Here is a 12,729-nt window from a genome sequence, read left to right as displayed (position 1 = left end):
GTCCATGGCAGAACTACCAGGTAGTGGTATCACACCAGCTGATCGAATATGAAAAGTCAAATCGCTTTATAAAAAAATTATTTTTGTTGTAATTTCCCCAACAACATAAAGTTTTGACATAACATATTCAAAATTTTACGATGCCACTACCTGGGTAATTGTGCCATGCCTGCATTTAAAACTTTCAAATTTTAAGCGGGCCACACACGATCAATTTTGACTGTCGATTTTTTGCAAATATCGATAACTGTCAAACTGGCCAGCAACCACAAAACATTAGCTCTGTTCATGATGAAATTATAAGGTGGCGTAAAACGGCCAGCTGATTGGTTTCAATCTGTCAAATATTTTGTTATTGTGAATAAATTGTATGAAAACGTATACAAACATTTTGACATATTGACGAATTTTCGGCCAAAATAGAGTTGTTGTTGTGCTACTTACGTGACCTGTTAAATAGATCTTGGCTTTGTTCCAGAACTAAAAAGTTTTTACAATTTTTACCAGTTTTACACATTTTGCGATCCCGCACACAAAATTTATATGAAAATCGTTTACGACTTTTACCACTTTATAAAGTACGGGAACAGGTCAATTTTGTGGTTGCCTGATGACTGGCACAAATGAGCGGCCACACTAGCAAGCAATCGATTATTTGTGCAAAGCTGTCAGTCAAAACCATGCGGGAATAAGAAGGTGTTACATCGATAACAATAATCGGGTCATTTACCACACCAAACATCAAAATAACGTATTATTGTGAATTGCTTGTTAACATTTTGTATGTGATTTTATTCACAATAACGCATTTTGACAACTGGTATGAAGATCAGCTGTTTTTGGCGTTACACCTTATTATTCCACCGTGGTCAAAACCATGGCACAATAATACAGGTACAAAGGCAAATACAGCTGATCTCCATACAAGTTATCAAAATGCATTATTGTGAATAAAATCGCATACAAAATGTAAACAAACAAAGTATGTTTGACGTTTTGCATGATTTGATGTAACACCTTCTTATTCCACCATGGTCAAAACTGATCGTGTGTACCCCACTTTATAGAGGATCTTAAATCGAGTTGCCCACTACAGAACATTAATAATAGCTCTGTTCCTTTACGTGCCTGAGGTTACCATTTCTTACCATTTTTAACCTGCAAAGTGTTCCTTTACTTTAAAAAGCATACAATTTATATGAGACCAGTTCACCACTTTTCCCATTTTTTGCCACTGTTACCATTTTTAAAAGTAAAGGAACAGACCAAATATTACTCTAGTATGGAACTTGCCGATGTTGTTCGTTTAATCTACAATACAATGCAAAAGACCTTATATGCTGTTTATATTAGAGCTTTTTGGGGGGTTAACCTTCATTATCAGGATTTAAGTGCTTAATCTGACAAAATTTATCAAGATTTACCATACAAATTTTAATCTTCTCATGACCGGATTTGTATGAGATCCTACATGAAATCTTGATACTAATGTCATGCAACCATGTTTTCGTACAAAAAAATGCAACTCATTTCCTATTGTACGAAAAGTTGCAAGTGTTGGTACAAGTCATTTGTTTACATTTTGTTAATTTGTAAACAAAAGGAAATATTAGAATAATAAAAATGGAGATAAATTCGCAGAAAGGTAAGTATATGAATATTTATTCGAATAGCAACATAAAATAACACTTCTTTTTCATTTCAGGAAATGCCACAAAACTTAAAATCAATCTGTCTAAAATGTGAATGTCGTACTTACCATCCTCCATCCATCTCAACAGAACTATGTCAGCTACCAAGGCAAACATAAGTGGTGTTAGCCCAGTTAAGATACGGACGACACAGCCGACTCAATTCGTATTGGGCCCGAATTGATAGCACGGCATGTGGTTTGAGACCACACGACACGCTGCATTTGTGTTGCTGCCAAGCCATGGCACAAAAGAACAACAACATGGAAGATGGGAAGATAGGACCTCGAATATGTGCGCAAGTTATTTCAATAGGCGGTTTGTCGAGCACCCTGAGATTGACAAGGCGAAGAGAAGAGTATTAAGTGGATGAACCACCACAGTTTACAATGGATGATGTTGCCAATGCCTTCAGGAACGCTAAATCATTTAAAGCGTTGGTCTCTGATGGAATCTCCATGGTAATGCTGAAGTAGTTGGATGAGCAGTGAGTGGAGTGTCTCACTAAAGTTCTCAACTTGTCGCTATGGGCAGGGTGGTCCCACTGCAGAAGTCAGGCAAGGATGCCAGTAAGAGTGAACCGTACAGGACGATTTCGCTTTTGTCGCCCTTAGCAAAGACCTTAGAGGACTTAGGTCTTTCCAATATCAGAAATACGATCATCAGCATGGATTCCGTAAGCAGCACAGCACGACAACAGCGCTGCACGCCATTTTCACATATATTTGTCAAGGACTCAACCAGAGACAGCCGTATGACAGAACAGTGATGGTGGCGCTTGGCTTATCAAAAGCCTTTGATACTGTCAAGCACTCCACGCTGTTTGATAACATTGAGCAGACTACCCTCCGGCCAAGCTTGAAACGTTGGATTAACTATATGTGTCCAAGAAGTCCTCTCCCGTATTCCGCCCCCTCCAGACAGCATAGAGATCGCAACGTATGCGGATAATTGCACGATCCTGGCTTCAGGTACCTATCCTGATGACATCTGTGAGAGACTGAACAACAACCTTTTTTCAGCCACAAAATCAACAGCCACTCTCGGTAGCTCAGTTTGGAGGAGAATTGAATGTCGTGGTCGACAGTAGCAGAATTCCGACCACAAACTGCCCCAAAATGTTAGGGGACACATTCGACACCACTTTCAAGATGTGCGCGCACGCCACAGCTATCTTCGACAAACTGAAAAGTAGGAACAAGGTTCTCAAGTCCCTAGCCGGCAGCACTTGGGGTGCAGATAAAGAAACCTTGTTGACCACATATAACGCGATAGGTCGGTTTGTGGTAAGCTATACGGCGCCAGTTTGGTCCCCGGATTATATATGAATTGGAAAAAGATTCAAACCTGCCAGAATGCCGCCCTGAGAACAGCAACAGTGTGCCCCCTCAATTCTTCAGTGGACCATCTACATGATGAGGCAAAGATTCTTGCAGTAAAGCAACACAATGAGATGCTTTTGTTGCAGTACTTTGCTTGGGTGTTACCGTGAGAGACATCCCAATCACCATCTGCTGGTTAGCCCCGACACATTCAGGCATATCGGGAAGGATATTCATGCTCTAGAGAGGGAGGTCCAACAATATAGGAGATCAACAGGCATATCAAGCAGGTTTAAATAGTATTCACACGGATGCAGTTGCTAGGGCCATAAGCAAATATAGTGTGAATAAAGTCCTCGAAATACATCCCCCATCTATCGCAGCTGAAGAGCGTCAGCTGCCACGACAAACTAGAGTAATTTTGGCTTAACTACGATCGGGATATTGCAGTCGCCTAAATTCTTATTGTGCGGAAATCGACCCCGCCGTGCAAGACATCTGCCCAGTATGCGGCACGACAAAAAACACATTTTCAACTGCCAGGCAAACCTACTCATCTAACTCCAGTGGATCTGTGCTTACATCCCAACGAAGCAGCCACTTTCCTGGAACTGGGGATAGACCCCGAGCCAGATTGAACAGAGGAACGAACATGCAAAAATGATAAACACTGTTACAACAACAACAAAAATACCATTGGAGTATTGCAAGCCGTCATTGATGTTCGATGTGGACATGCGAAATTTAAGACCAACTTTTCGAGAAATACCCCTGAATAATTGTGAATTTAGCAATATTTTAGTTGGTGAAATTTAGCTACTTGTTTGTTTTATTTTATTAATCAGCAGTGTAAGAATTATACTCTTAACAAATATATATGTAAATAATTTTATTTATTTATACCAACAAAACGTTATTTTTTTTTAAATTCAGTCAGGTATAATGGCCTTCAGCTGATCCGATCTATCATCACAAAAGTTTTCACTGCAATATGGAACATGGCTATCGTAAGCCACCAAGGATAATCCTTGAAAACATATAGTAACTGGCTATAGGTATTTAGGAAGACAGTTTTGGATAGCGTTTACTAGGAGATAAGTGGCTGCTTGAGCTAATGGAACACAATACTACCTTGTCACTGTTCCAACCAGTTGATGCTGCTACATCCACAACTGAAAATTCTATAGTATTGCCATCCTCATTCCACTTTATTTACTTCACTCCATTTATTATTTCCAAAGCTATAGTCACTGCCAAAGGTGCGCCTTCTTTGACAGCATGTCTAGAACATTGTAGAAGAATTTATTAGCCTCACTCACTCATAGATACATACGTATGTTGGAAATATTATAACTTACTTCACATACTTGGGTCCTCCATAAGAAATAATGTTCGCCTTAATAGGTACATACTTTGCTAATGACAATCATACATTAGCGATTGGCCAATTAGAAGTAACACAATAAGGTGGAAATATTTTCAATGGAAAACCCAGGACATACATATGTGATGACGGGGTTTTGGTATAGCTACATCTGTTTCGTCATGCACATTGCTGAAATTCAAAGCATTAATATTTATTGAACGAGCACCACTGAACCAAAATAAACTCCAGCCGACTTTAATAACAAACATCTCTTGGAATGCCTTTGGATTCTATCCCCCTTCTTCAGGGAGAACAGGGATAATTTATGTATAACATGACATACAATTAATATTCCTTTTCAGTTCACTCCACCACAATGAACATCCAAAAACAAGTGACAATGCGACAACTCTGAAAATACCTTGGATTATTATAGTGAATAACTGCCCTAATATCGGGCTACACCCAATGGTGGTAATACACGGATCTGCGTGCCAGTTAACACGTTTCCGTTTGTTTTTCTTTTCCGGCTCAACCGCTTTACGATCTTGCATACAGGTACGGATGAAATTGGCATTTAATGTTGTTGCGACTCGTTTCTCGAAATACACATATTTATTTTCTATTTTTTTGTTTGAATATATTTATTATGTTTACTTTTTTGATTTTTTAATGTAAACATAAACAAAAGTCAGCTGTCATTTGTATCCTCACAAAGGCATATATAAACGGTATAGATTAACAGACTGGATCTTTAAATCCCACAGGGTTAACCTTCAATAGTATAAACGCCCTATTAGTCGATTACAAGAAGTTACTGGACTTGTACAAATTTGTACAAATTGTTGAGTAAACGAACACACCTGAAGTCAGCCATAATATTAAGGGAGAAAGTGAATTGTTAAAAAATCTCAACTCGTTTCCATGTTATCAACGTTTACATTTTTTATTTCAGGTTGCATCATTTTCAGTGACAGTCACTGTACGTACATTAATTCATATCCATAACTCGATTGTGTGGGGAAATCTTTACAATTCATTCATTTTTCGCGTTTTTTTTATAAAACGCTCAACAAGTTTTATAAACAAACCCACATGTTGCTTTTGTGTTTAGTAATTTTGAAGTTTTTGGGATTCGGGAAAGACAGGGTTCTATAAATGTTTACATCTAGATCTACCTATTTACTTTACCATGCCTCTACCATTTTTTTAATTTACACACAGACAGTATTGGCAAGACAATAGCAAATTTACAAACCATTTTCACCAATACATTCATACTTTTCTCTATACATACATATTTAAAAATTTATAAATGCATTTGTGAAAAAGTTTTGTACATGGTATAAGTAAAGAGGTAGATTTAAATGAAAAAAATCTATAGAACCCTTGTTTTTCTTGAATTCCTAAAACTTCAAAATAAAAGCAACAAGTGGGTTTGTTTACAATGCATTTTTGAGCATTTTATAAAAAAACGCGAAAAATGAATGAAGTGTTAAGTTTTCTCCACATAATCGAGTTGTGAATATGATAAAATGATTGTTTCAATGCAAATCTGACGAATTTCTTTAATACAAATAGTGTAAAAACAATTTTAAAAATCTTTTTTTTTTTTTTATTTTTGCCTTATCAAATCATTGAATTCGATTGTTTTTAAAATTGTTTGGCATATTATTCAAACACCACACACACAGTTTATGTATATTGTTTTGAAGTTTTAGGAATACTCGAATGAAAAAAATTCAACTGACATAAAGCTTTGGCCAACCTTTCTTATTAAACCATGGTTTTGTATTTTTGCTATTGTCTTGACAATAAGTCTGTCTGGTTACTTTCCCAGCAAGAATTGACCAGCAAGAACTTTCTCAGAGAGTAAGGGGTTTTTATTCTCTTTTGCTAGAAAATTTTAAAAAGTAAACAGACACCTTCCCAGCAAAAACCAGCAAGCAATCAGCTGACTTGCCAAAACAGAACAATTTGTCCGCCAACAAAGGAAGCAAACACGTTGTATTTTATTAAAAATAAAAAAGAAAATGAAACAAAAAAGTATTTTTCCACTTTACAAATTTGTTCTCCATAAAACAATACAATTGGACTATGTTTTTTCCACAATAAAATTGTTTTTAATGTTCACAAACATAAATCAACAAAAAACTAAAAACAGCTGATTGATTGTTTTCAGGAAGAAGAAGAGCTTGCAAGTGCTTGCTAGAAGAAATTTGTCCAGCAAGAATTTGCAAGCTCTCAGTGGAAGAACTGTCAAAATGTCTCTCTCGAATCGCTCTCTTTTGCTGGTTTTTTGTGTTAACAGACGACTTCCAGCAACAATTGGTACAAATTGTAACAAATTTTAGGGTAACCAGACAGAGCTAATACTGGCATTTGTAAACGTCGGGTAAAGGAACCACATGTATGCACATAGATAATAGGGTGGTTGATATAAATTTTTCATGTTTGTTATTGTTTTAATATTTATTTCCTTTGGCTGACTTCCGCATCGTCAGTTGCTTTACAAATGACTGAAAATGTGCGAAGTATTATGTTTCTTAACGCCGTTGCAATTATGAACTACGAAGCTACGTGTTTCAAAACGTCAAAAATACGCATTTTCAACGCATGTAGGGTAAGCGCTCCTATCTCCGGCATGTACTAGTAGTCGGCATCGTTCGTATTTGAATTCAAATAACTCAAAATTACTGTAACAAAATATAAAAAAGAATATTAAAAAAAGCTTCAACAATACTCTCTGCTAAGTCCCGGTCCACACTAGCGTGAATTTCATTAAAAAATTTCATGAAATTAGGTGTTCATAAATCGAATTCCCCACTACAGCAATTTTATAGCTGTGTTCCTTTACTTACCTGGGGTTACCATTTTTCCCATTTGTTACCATTTTTAACCTGCAAATCGTTCCTTAGTCCCGGGCCACACTACAGTAATTTCACTGAAATTTTGATATGAAATTATGCGTCTCTAGATCGACGTCCATAGTAGAGTACAATCATAAAATTGCTGTAGTGGGGAATTCGATTTAAGAACACCTAATTTCATGAAATTTTTTAATGAAATTCACGCTAGTGTGGACCGGGACTTAACCCCGAAAAGTGGCAAAACTGGAAGCAATTTTTAAGAGAGTGAGAGTGGAGAGAGAGAGCGAAAATGGCTTTCTCTTCTACCACAGGCTACCAGCAAAATTTCTGCAGGTAAAAAATGGCAGAACTGATTTTTCGACTTTTGTTTGACGATTATTTCACAAATAGACGATAAACAGAAGAAAAAGTTGAAAGCTGACAAAACTAAATTAAAAACTGTGAAATAAAAGACGAAATTTGATTTTTTTATGTTTCTTTTTGACATTGCTGCCAGATATACAATTTTTCCGTTCCTTTACTTTTCTGGTAAAAATGTTCATGAGAGAGCAATTTTGAGCAACTTTGACACTTTTCTCTTTTACCACCCTTACCATTAAAAAAGTAAAGGAACAAAGCTTATGATTTTACTCTACAATGAAATCACTATAGTGTGGACAGGGACTAATTAAGTGTAAAATTTCATTGAGCTAGGACCATTTATTATATCGGAAATTAACTTTTTGTTAGTTAGCGTTTTCACAACAACCGAAAATGCATGTCGCTTAAGAAAAAATTAGTAGAAACGTCAACATAATAATGCCTGTAATTATGTTAAAATTATACAAATTTTAACAAAATTGTTGTTTTGTTCGTAGAGAATAGTCAAAGAACACTTTAGAAAAAAAATTATAATTCTGTAGGGACAACAAAATGTAAAGTTTGCCATTAATTTTATATCAAAGTTGTAAAAAAATGTTAAACAAAATAATTTAAAGCCCAATTAATAAAAATAGCTTGATTAAAATAATCATCAGACATTAGGTGCGTACGTTTGTGACATGCCGGCTATTGGGTAAAAGTTGCCGGCTGTATGCACTAACAAAAATTTTTAAGCAATATATTTAGAATTTGGGTGCCACCGTAGTGCAATGGTATGCACACCCGCCTTGCACTCATAAGGTCGTGGTTTTGATTCCCCGGCCAAGCAACATCAAAACACTTTTCAACGGTGGCAAAATACCCCTCAGTAATGTTGGCGACATTTCCTGAGTATTTCAGCCATGTAAAACTTCTCTACAAAAGCGGTGTCTTAGACACGCCGTTCGGACTCGGCGATAAACTGTAGGTCCCATATCATTGAGCTAATATGAATCGGGGTGAACTGATTGATATGAGAAAAGTCTCCCTTGTCCCTTATGGGATGTTTGTGGAACAATTACAATTATATTTAGAATTTCCTGCTTTTATGATGCACAATCATTTGGAATATGAACTAATACTGTAAATACTATTGAACTTTTAAATAAGTTAGTTTATGTTAAAAATAAATCTTAAACGAACAATTTTAAATGTATTCAAAATTTTAACAAAATTGTTAATTCATTTACTTTTTAAATGCAATATCGGTTAAAGTATTTATAATTTGTGTAAAAATATGTTTTTTGTTATTTAAAATAATAAAAACCATGGTACAATAATCGAGAAGGTAGGTCATGTTCGAACAAATTGTGAAAAACAAGGTCTGGGTGTATTTGCTTATTCTGTCAGAATTACCATAACTGAATACGCAACAGGTTGTACTGGTTTATTTGATATTTTGTATCATTAACTAATAACGCGAAAATGAATGGGAGGCTATGTTTTCTTTACAGAGTCAGCTTCTGTATCTGTTCAAAAGTTTGTGTTATCACAATATTGATGAATTTTAGTTCAATAAATGTTGTAATAAAAATGTTCATTCCGACTGAATTTTAATATGTTTAAAATATTTTGTCATATTTTTCAAAACAATATACATACATATACAATTTGTGTACACTGATTTGAAAGAATAAGCAAACCAATAGAAAAAATTTTAATCAGCTGTTTGCTATGCCCTACCTTGTAATGATTGTACCATGGTGGTCGTTTACTCAAAATTTGTAGAAATTTGGTCTGTTCCTTTACTTTTGAAAGTGGTAAAACCGGCAAAAGTAGCAAAAGTTGTAATCTGGTTCCATATGAATTGTATGGTGTCTGAAGTAAAGGAACACTTTTCGAGTAAAGTAAGTAAAAAGTTGTAAAACTTGAAGATTCTTGCACGTAAAGGAACAGAGCTATTGTTACTGGATGTCGTTCGTTTACTACAGTACAATGCAAAAGAGCTTAGTCGATTGCAAAAAGTTACTGGACTTATAGTGCGGTTACACTACAGTTTTTTGCCGGGTTAACCCACTTTAAGAGGATTTATTGCTTAATCTGGTCAAATCTGACCAGATTTGCCATACAAAAATTAAATCCTCTCACGACAGGGTTTATTTTAAATCCGGCACAAATCCACCAAAAATACAGTGTTGTATTCGGTATTTGTGCAAAAAAAAATCCAACTCTACTCAAAAAGTACCAAAAGTTGCAACTGTTTTTGCAACAGAGTTTGTCGTGTTTTACACGTTTACGATTGGTCGCATGAGATTTTATGGAGTTAATAAATCTAAAGTTATTTGAAAATCATAAAATGATTTATTTTTTTTACATTATACACTTTTTTAACAAAAAGTACGCTTGATACCATGATACAAAAATGTATCCCTGTGTGAAAAATATACCAATATGAGCAAAGAGGGGACCATATCTCATACGAGAAATTGTAAAAGTGTAAAACACGACTTTATTAGTTATTTTGTATGTATACGTAAACAAACATCAGCTGACAGTTTATATCCTCGAAAAGCTAAGTGTAACCAGCAAAGATTAACCCACTGGATTTATTAGACCCAGTGGGTTAACCTTCATTAGTGTAACCGGGGTATTATTTTAAATCCGGCACAAATCCACCAAAAATACAGTGTTGTATTCGGTATTTGTGCAAAAAAAATCCAACTCTACTCAAAAAGTACCAAAAGTTGCAACTGTTTTTGTAACAGAGTTTGTCGTGTTTTACACGTTTACGATTGTTCGCATGAGATTTTATGGAGTTAATAAATCTAAAGTTATTTGAAAATCATAAAATTATTTATTTTTTTTACATTAGACACTTTTTTAACAAAAAGTACTCTTGATACCATGATACAAAAATGTATCCCTGTGTGTAAAATATACCAATATGAGCAAAGAGGCGACGATATCTTATACGAGAAATTGTAAAAGTGTAAAACACGACTTTATTAGTTATTTTGTATGTATACGTAAACAAACATCAGCTGATAGTTTATATTCACGAAAAGCTAAGTGTAACCAGCAAAGATTAACCCACTGGATCTATTAAACCCAGTGGGTTAACCTTCAATAGTGTAACCGGGGTATTATACAAATTTGTACAAATTATCGAGTAAACGAACACACCTAATAAGGTTTAACGCCAAAAACAGCTGATCTTCATACCAGTTGTCAAAATGCGTTATTGTGAATAACATCACATACAAAATGTAAACAAGTCCTTGGTTACACTAGACGGTTTCATTGAAACAATTTCATGAAATCCAGGGTTCCTAGGTCGATTTGTCCCGGGCCACACTACAGTAATTTCACAAATTTTGATATGAAATTATGCGTCTCTAGATCGACTTCCATAGTACACTAAAATCATAAAATTGCTGTAGTGGGGAGTTCGATTTAAGAACACCTAATTTCATGAATTTTTTTAATGAAATTCACGCTAGTGTGGACCGGGACTTTCCATACTAGAGTAAAATCATGAAGTTGCTGTAGTGGGAACTGATTTAATAATACCTAAAAGTTTCAATGAAACCACTCTAGTGTGACCTTCGACCAAGCAATTCACAGTAATGCATTATTGTGAGCAAATTTGACATGATTTGATGTAACACCTTCTTATTCCACCATGGATTGTACCATGATAAAAACGAACATTTGTGATGCCGACTATAGCTTCGTTCCCGTACTTTTTAATGGTAAAACTCGCAAAAGAGAGAACTGCAAAAAATTTGTTCTCACACACAAGTTTTTTGAAATAGTTCGGGAACGGAAAAATGGAAAATACGTCAAAAAAACTGGAACAAATGTCAAAGTCGGCGTATCAGCCAATCAGACGCCGGCAACCATGTTACTATTTTTTTACTCGCCCAAATTTGTCGTGTAAAAAGTTTTTAAAGAGAGCGTCATTCAGCGCCATTTTTGTTTAAAGAGAAGTGAACATTTTACAACTTTTTTGTGTACGGGAACGCTTTTTCGAGTAAAATGTGTAAAAGTCGTAAAAATTGTAAAAACTTTTTAGTTCTGGAACACAGCTTATGTATTGGAAAATGGTGCCGACTACTAGCAAAAGAGCACTATTCTAAGTCCGTGTTTAGACACACAAATTTCTCGGGAAAGTAAATTCAGTTTTTAGGCAATAGGGGGTAGGAAAGAGTATTGAGGAGCTCTTTCCTCTCCGCTCTCTTCCAAAAACTCAATTTACTTTCCCGAGAAATTTGTGTGTCTAAACACAGACTAACAAATTCGCAAATTTCACAAGTTTTAAAAGAAATTATTATATATTTCTTTGTCATCGGAAAGTAAACCATGGTACAAATACACAGGTAGCCGCATCGGCAATTGTTGGCAACATAAGATGTCAAAATTTGACATCAATTCAATGCAATTGACACATTATGTTACCATCATGCCAGCTGATAATGCTACCTGTATTATTGTACCATGAAGTAAACTAAATTTCGAAGCAAATGAGCTTTATTTCATTGCAATTTGAAAAATTTACTCGCAGTGGCTAAGGATTGAAATGAGGCAAACCCTTAAGAGCCCCATACACTATCAAATTTTGATGTCAACATTTGTAATAGTATGTGTAAATTTTTAAAAATTTGAGAATGTGTGTGTGAATTTTATGGATTGAAGAAAATCAAAATAGTTTTGATTTTCAAAATGAACCCCAATCAATCCGATGAATGTGGTTTATTTTGAAATTTTTCAAAAAGCAATTTTGACAAACAGAACATTGTGTTTGTGAAGAAATGAAAAAATATTAAGTTCATTCATTTTTTGAGGAAAATTTGAAGTTTTCCGTTGCAGATTGAAGACTGATTGAATGCTTTGCCATACACTTATCAAGCACACACGTACAGAAGGAGTTCATCGGTTGGACAAGCCAATTTGATAGTGTATGGGGCGCTTTAAAGTGCCGACTATTGGTACACTTACCCTATCATTTTTATTTCTGATACATTTAGTTGTTTTATTAAGGAACAATGTATGAGTGTGCAACTGAAATATTTTGACGAAGTTTAAACAACACAAAGCAAATGACGATACGGGACGTAAGGGGAAGAATATTTATTTAATAG

The 12,729-nt window shown here is 35.2% G+C and overlaps 2 long non-coding RNA genes across 3 annotated transcripts; one reads left to right on the top strand and one right to left on the bottom strand.

Moving 5' to 3' along the window:
• The first annotated feature begins 1,391 nt into the window (after nt 1-1,391).
• On the top strand, nt 1,392-3,924 carry LOC141402066 (uncharacterized). The gene is made up of 2 exons (XR_012412508.1): nt 1,392-1,645; nt 1,706-3,924. It is a non-coding gene; the product is annotated as an uncharacterized lncRNA (long non-coding RNA).
• LOC141402067 (uncharacterized) lies at nt 3,816-5,495 on the bottom strand. 2 transcript variants are annotated; one of them, XR_012412510.1, is made up of 3 exons: nt 4,372-5,495; nt 4,145-4,295; nt 3,816-4,062 (listed from the first exon to the last, which is right to left on the bottom strand). It is a non-coding gene; the product is annotated as an uncharacterized lncRNA (long non-coding RNA). The 2 variants fall into 2 exon arrangements; XR_012412509.1 differs by having other exon boundaries at nt 3,816-4,295.
• Nucleotides 5,496-12,729: the final 7,234 nt, after the last annotated feature.

Source organism: Musca autumnalis, unplaced genomic scaffold (genome assembly GCF_047663935.1).
Source record: "Musca autumnalis isolate F117 unplaced genomic scaffold, ASM4766393v1 scaffold_4, whole genome shotgun sequence".
Classification (NCBI taxonomy): domain Eukaryota; kingdom Metazoa; phylum Arthropoda; class Insecta; order Diptera; family Muscidae; genus Musca; species Musca autumnalis.
The sequence above is the reverse complement of the archived record's forward strand: the minus strand, read 5'-3'. Positions and strand labels throughout refer to the sequence as shown.